Here is a 6,725-nt window from a genome sequence, read left to right as displayed (position 1 = left end):
GTTCAGGTTGTACCCATCAATCTTGAAGATGTGCGTCCTGTGCGCAGTCTCTAGGGCGCAGGTCGAGGCCATCCTCGTTAGTAAGCTCATAGACGCGGCCATCATGGCCTCTAGGTGGGGTAGAAACTAAGCGCGGCGGGGACGGGGGCGGTGATGGGTGCCATCGGGAAGGGGAACGAGCGACGGGGCGAGTCAGAAGGCAAAAGTAGCACGGTGGGTGGTGGGAACAATCGACGACAAGTTGGCGAAAAGAATTTTGCAATGACTGCCGCGCGAGAAGGGACAAAGATATATGGTGAAATTGTTCGGCCAACTTTTCCATGACGGATTCCAATTCCAGCTTACCAAAAAAAATTCTCGGTTTGGAAGCTAAAGTTGATGGATCTCCAATTTCTCGTGGACAAAGTTGCAAGCAAGTTATCAAAGTATGATGGCCAAAACATCACCACCATTGGATGTACGGCTCTTGTCAAGTCCGTGATCATATCCCAAGTGGTCTACCCCACCACCCCGTTGGTCATCCCACCACATACTTCACAACGCCAACAAGCGAGAGAGAGATTTCCTTTGGTCCGGTTCGGACAAGACAATGGGGGCCAAATGCAAGGGGAATTGGGAGTATGTTTGCCAGCCACTTGAGTACGGAGGTCTTGGGGTCCTCAACGCAGACAAGTTTACGAGGGCTCTCCTGTTGCGATGGTCGTGGTATGAATGGAAGGATCCCACCAAGATGTGGGTGGGAATAGGAAACCCATGCAATGGGGAGGACCTCAACTTTTTCTATGCTTCCACCACCATCACCGTTAGTAATGGTGTGAGGACCCACTTTTGGGACTCTCCTTGGCTTCTTGGGCGAAATCCTAAAGATATTGCCCCACTCAGCTATGAAGCTTCCAAGAGAAAGAATTGGAAGGTGAGGGAGTCCCTAAAGCACAACGCTTGGATTCTCAAGATCACACCCCTCCCACTGCCACCACCACCACCACCACCAATGTCTCCGTTGAGCACATCATGCAATTCTTCGCTCTATGGATGATACTAAATGAGGTTCATCTTTAGTTGTCTTTAGTTGTGGCTTCTAGTGAAAAAATGAAGAAAAGCTGTGGATGAAGAATATACGGCTCTAATGAAGAGTAACACATGGCACTTAGTACTCCACCTCGAGGTAAAAACATGATGGGCCAGAAACAAGTTTATCCCAGGTATAAAGTGTGCCTTGTTACCATAGGATTCAAGAAACACTAATGTTTTGATTATCAGGATGCTAACCTATTATAAAAGCTTCCACCATAAGACTTGTATTAGGCACAACAGTCTCCAAAGGGTGGTGTTTATGCTTGTTGTGCGGAACATGTCAATTCTCAATGTTATGCAAGACAAAGTGTATCTCAAAGAACCACTGGTATATGAAAATGGATACACATATCACTATGTTTGCAAACTTGTCAAAGCACTCTATTGCCTTAAAGAGGCCCCTCGAGCATGATACTCTTGATCAACCATCTCGCGCATTGGGCGGCTTAACTTATAGAACTATCATGCTTCTTCCACGATAGCATCATCTCCAGTGAAATCCTACATTGAGAGAAAAGTGTTATTTAAGTACACATGTCCAACTCAACAATTCATATGGAGCACATAGATTCGTACAAATGAGAAAAGTTCTTACTTCCACATGCATGTTGGAAAATATATCATCCATTGAGAAGGCACTGATTTCATTCAAATGATCATTAAGAGGTTGTTGATTAAGTGTGCCTTCTTGCATAGGAACAATGCTAGCTCCATCCCCACCATCATGTAGCTGAGTCAATGAGACGAAATCATCTGTCTGAAGGGTGTGAAGCATCGAAGTAGTTCTTTCACTGTTGACCAGATGAGTATCATTAGTTGAAGTTCTACTTGCATCAAGTGTAGAGCTACCATTCAACATCGTTCCTACTGAGCTTATGTTGCTTGCCATGTTGAATGGTGCCATCTGCTCAGTGAAGCCTCCCACTGATGTGGTGTTGCTTATGAATGGTGCCTTTTCATTTTGCAGAGGCAGCCGGCCAGATGACATTGCATATCTCTCTAGTTGGTTGCTATGTGGGAAGTTCACCTGTGATGCAACAAGAGACCTCCCGCCACCAACTGTTGTGTTTGCAAATGAACTTTGAAGATTGGAAGGGGTTTTGCCTTTGCTTATCTCCATTATCTTGCCATGCATGATGTTAGCATAGGAATTACTATAATTGAATGATGGAAATTCATCTGACATTATCTCATTGGGTATGTTGTCGTATAGGCTGACGGGAGGGTCAGCAAAACCTGTGAATCTTCTCGCATCTGACGGTAGTTTCCCAACATACTTTGGCATTCTACGATCATGGAGGTATGACCCTATGTAGAAGTTGCTTTGGATGTTCATCGGCGGAGCCAAGTGACCCGTTGAACCATACTTGTTTGTACTCCAAGAGGCAGTGTCGCCAGAGGACACACTCCATCTTCCATGTTCGTGATTATGCATGAAATTGCCCTTGTTGTTCATGTTGTACGATGAGTTCCATCTTTCATATGCATCACTAGAGGGATTTGACTTAACTCTTTTTAAGTGCAATCTATACTTCTGAAATAAGAAGATAGACAAAATAACAAGGTATAAGATGGATTATCATCGAAAAAAATAACGTAAACATGTGAGTACAATAAGAACTGAAGATGTTGCATGGGAAAAAAAACTCCTAAAAATGTGGGGCATGCATTATATGAGATAAGCCTCGCATTTTAAGGGACACACTTAATTAGAATTACACATCATGGTAGTTCCATTACTAGAGCTTTGACTGATATGTTCCCCAGAAAATAAAAGCTTTCACTTATATATGAAAAAATGTTAGACTATGAATAATAGTAACAAAAACATAGAAATTAAGCATAAAGGTTGCAAATAAACCTGTAGATGACTCGCAATATTCTCTCTACTGAGGTGATCCACATTCATCAGCTCCAATACCTTTTTTGGAACAGCCCCTACAATTATGTAATAAAAATTATAATGAAAATATCGAGCAGCCACCAGCATTGTCGATGAATGAGGCACAAGATGTGAATTCTTACTATCAAGGCCGATCTGGTTGATAGCTTCTAGAAACTTGTTATGCAGCGCAATTGTCCATGTCATCCTGGGCTTTCTTTGGTGGCGGATATATGCGTGCCCTCATTGTTCTCGCTAGAATCATCTCCAACGTTTCTCTTATTCCCCGAGTACTTACTCTTGTCAGTAGTCGCTGGTTGAACTCTCTGGACATCATTGTCATGATCGCTGATGTGGCTTATTGCTTTGGGATTTCTCCACCTTTGAACATGTTGCCATATGTTTTTGAGCTCATGGGTACGCACTGGCTTCACCATAAAGTCGGACGCGCCATGATCTATCCCCTTCATCACAACCTTCTTGTCGCAATCAACGGATATCACTGCATGCCATAGGACCAATGACTTAGATTTAGAATTCAGAAATTCACAAAAATCTATGAAGTGGACATATGTTTTGGTCAAAGTGCCTATAGACGGAAAAGCATTTCAATGTTCAGTTTTATAATTCTTCTTCAATGCAAACTAAATGGGAAAAATTACACACGTTCAATAGGAAGATACGAAAACAAAGGTTAAAACAATAACGGTAACACAATGACTAAGCCATATCACAACATGTTCCACACAAGGAAATCACATCATCATGTCTAACTATTGGTGAACCTGAAGATCAAGTATTATTATTGGCAGTCAGCCAAGTTTCTCTAGCATACTAGGTAACATCTATCGGCCCACGTAACGCTCTAAGCATTTTAAGTGATCACACTCATATTAGTTTGTAAACGTTAACCACCATTGTCAATAGCTTTTTTTATTACGGATAGCTAATTGTTTGTGCTTGCCACGGGGACATACATATTCTACATGATAATGTCCATGCTTAATGTGGTCCTACCGTCCAGTGCTCGATGATATGTTTCATAATTAACGTGATACTCTCGTCCAAAGAATGATACTCTCCATAATTAACGTGGTCCTCTCGTCCAATGCTCGGTGATAGTTTTCATAAATTAATGTCTGGACAATTGACATGTGTAATTAACTATATAGCTAATTAATTGCATGCAGCTGTGGGCGAGGTAGAGATTGGGCAAGAATTATCTTGGACGAATTTTGTGCAATAATAGTAGAGATTCAGGAAAATAAGTATTTGTGGCTGCACTTTCAGTGAAAGTAATTTGACTACAAATTAGTGTGCTTATTCAAAGTCAACAAATATGCAGTATTGTAGGTATTACCCATGGTTAACCTACTCATGTATGTACTTAAAAGGGGCATTCCTACTTTACATGCTATTCTTGAGAGTAAATTGTCATAAGGAGTAACAACTTTAAGGAGAATGAAGATGAGTAGTAATCTTAATAATATCAATACAATTCACAAAAAAAATATCAATACAACATAGGTATTTCTTAATTGTAGTATTCATGCAACCCTAGCAAACAGGTGTGGCGCAATCGTATACCTTGTGTGATTGTTAGAACGCGAATTTTAATATTAGCTTTGAAAAAAAATATAACTTGGTCATTTCATGAACTATGAATAGATTAAAGTTTTCATTCTTATTGGTAGGATTGTACAATTAATTGAGATGATATAAAATTAAATTATAGTTGTCCATAAATAAAACCATCGAACATGTGGATAGTGGGGTCTACATTACATAGGAGTGATAGAGAGTCTCACTAAGCCAAACTACTCATTTATAAAATTAAATTCTAGATAGTCCATAAATACGCCCATCGAACGCGTGGATGTGGAATCTATTTTACATTGGAGTGACAGAGACTCTCACTAGCCCAAATTAGCCATTGGAGTGACCATGTCTCTAGCCTACTAAACACTATCAGCCCAATTATTAAAAACAACAATTGGGATCTCATAATCACGTGCTATCCATGTTTGTTCCCCATCCCCACCATCCATCCGATCTGATGGATGGATGGTTAGATAGGATCTCATTGTTTTGGGCTAGAAACCGACAATGCATCCCCTACTAGCTCATGTGTCGCTCCACCTCCGCTCTCCTACCCCAGTCGCCATCCGATCAGACGGATGGTTAGATAGGATCCCATTGGTTTGGGCTAGAAACCGACACTACGTCCCCTACTAACTCATGTGCCGCTCCACCTCCGCTCTCCTACCCCACTCGCCATCCGATTGGACGAGTGAACGGTTAGATGGGACCCCGTTGGTTCGGACTCAGTGGGGATCCCGTTCTTTAGAACTCTTCCAGGTTTGAAATAGAGTGCGGGTTTTGTGCATGTGTATGTGGTTTCATAAAATCGTCCTAAATATATAGGAGCTCACCCGCTGCCCAAAGAAATTAATATCCTCTCAAGGTATCAACAAGATTGAGGAGTAAAAGTACGTTCTTAAAAACAATTGTCAGTGCTCATGGATAGAAAACTCAAAAATTGGACTTTGGATTGAGAGCAGTAAGAGTACTGATGACGGGCAGACCCATCTCGAGGCGGATGAGCTCGAGGAGCTTGAAGCCGTCCATGTCCGGCATGCGCACGTCGGTGATGACCAGGTCGAACTGCTGCTTCCCCGCCATGAGCATCCTGAGCGCCGTCTTTCCATCCATCACCGTCGTTGCTGCATAGCGGCAAGCATTATTCGCAGAGAAACAAATAGATCACAAGGCCCCGATTCTAATGGACTATGGCGAAGTGGAGGGATCAAGAGACTCACGTTGGTATTTACAGCGGCGCAACAGGGCTTCAAGTACCATGAGGCAGACGCGGTCGTCGTCCACGACGAGGACGCGTAACCCTTCGGGAAACTTGTCCTCCGCCGCATCCTCCATCATCTGCCTTCGGTCCCCACCCATCGTGGCCATGTTCTCCGAACTTCTTCCCACCTGGAAAAGCAAACGCCATCAAGAAAAATACTGATTAAAAAACAAATCAGCACAAACCGCACAGCCAAAACCTCTATTAGCTTCCTCGTCTCAGGACACAACTGATGTTACTGCTTTGCTCCTCGTCTAAAAACAATCCGTATTCAGAGGAGTGGTGAGAAGGGCTGGAGGAAGGGCGTCTATTTATAGGGGTAGAGGGGTCAAGGGAAGGAGTGGAAGTCTCGCGGTCCAGACTCGAGAGGTCAAAGGCGCTCTCCCCGTGCTTGTGTGCATGCGCTGCTTCTACTCCTTAATTTCTGCAGCTACGCCATTTGATCTGGCGATGTCAATGTGCGTGTCTGCTTGTGCCGCGGCCCATGGTCTCTTTCATGAGAGGTGAGGAAAACCACGGGTGGTGTTGCTGTTTTTTGCTTTTGTTCTTTTCTTACCAAATGTTTAATGTTGGACACAAATGTTACAGCATCTCTAGCCGCGTCCCCAACAAGGCCCATCAGGTGACTTTTCGGTCGCCGACGCCAAAAAATCGGCCCAGTCGCGCCCCAAGGGCTCAGTTTTCACCGGTTCGGGCCGAAATTAGCGCCGGCGAGGGAGGGGCCACGCTACGTCCCCGACAGCCCGCTCTGGAAGCCATACTTCCGCCGCCGCCACACCAAGCAGCTCGAGGCCACCAACAGCGTCGTTCCCTCCGGCAGGCTCAACTCCGAGGGGCGGCGCCGATGGTGGGGCGTGCCCGGCCGCACGCCGCACGCCGTCCTCGAGTGCATCGAGGGCGGCAACACGC

General features: G+C 44.1%; 1 pseudogene; it reads right to left on the bottom strand.

Annotated features, from left to right (window-relative positions):
• Positions 1-420: 420 nt before the first annotated feature.
• Positions 421-5,931, bottom strand: LOC125520306 (two-component response regulator ORR24-like; annotated as a pseudogene).
• Positions 5,932-6,725: the final 794 nt, after the last annotated feature.

This window comes from Triticum urartu, chromosome 7A (assembly GCF_056163025.1).
Source record: "Triticum urartu cultivar PI428250 chromosome 7A, HENAU_Tu73, whole genome shotgun sequence".
NCBI classification, from domain to species: Eukaryota; Viridiplantae; Streptophyta; class Magnoliopsida; order Poales; family Poaceae; genus Triticum; species Triticum urartu.
The sequence above is the reverse complement of the archived record's forward strand: the minus strand, read 5'-3'. Positions and strand labels throughout refer to the sequence as shown.